Here is a 326-nt window from a genome sequence, read left to right as displayed (position 1 = left end):
TGGAGCAGCCTGGGCTGCTGGGAGGTGTCCCTGCCCATGCAGGGGTGGCACTGGGTGGGATTTGAGGTCCCTCCAGCCCAAATGGTTCTGTGACTCTCTCAAACAGCTCCAGGGCTCAGAGCCCCATCGACACCCACGCGGGGGGAGGGGCAGCCCATCCTCACCTCCTTGGGAGTCTTGAAGCCCAGCCCGATGTTTTTGTAGTACCGGGGCAGCTTCTCCTTGCCGCCCTCCCCCAGCAGCACCCGCTTCTTGTTCTGGAAGATCGTGGGCTGCTTCTGGTAGGCGCGCTCGGTCTGCGGGGACGAGGGGAGGAATCAGCGGCG

At 64.4% G+C, this 326-nt stretch overlaps 1 protein-coding gene across 1 annotated transcript in view; it reads right to left on the bottom strand.

The window, feature by feature from the left end:
• The window catches only part of RPS11 (ribosomal protein S11), a 2,845-nt gene extending 2,544 nt beyond the window's left edge, over positions 1-301 (bottom strand). The window contains exon 1 of the mRNA XM_009993744.1: positions 165-301. The gene's annotated coding sequence lies outside the window, so the exon portion shown is untranslated. The remainder of the gene's footprint in view (positions 1-164) is intronic.
• Between the last annotated feature and the right edge of the window lie 25 nt (positions 302-326).

The sequence above is a fragment of the Chaetura pelagica genome, unplaced genomic scaffold (assembly GCF_000747805.2).
Source record: "Chaetura pelagica isolate M959 unplaced genomic scaffold, ChaPel_1.0 scaffold1463, whole genome shotgun sequence".
Lineage (NCBI taxonomy): Eukaryota > Metazoa > Chordata > Aves > Apodiformes > Apodidae > Chaetura > Chaetura pelagica.
This window is presented reverse-complemented; position numbering and strand designations above follow the sequence as displayed.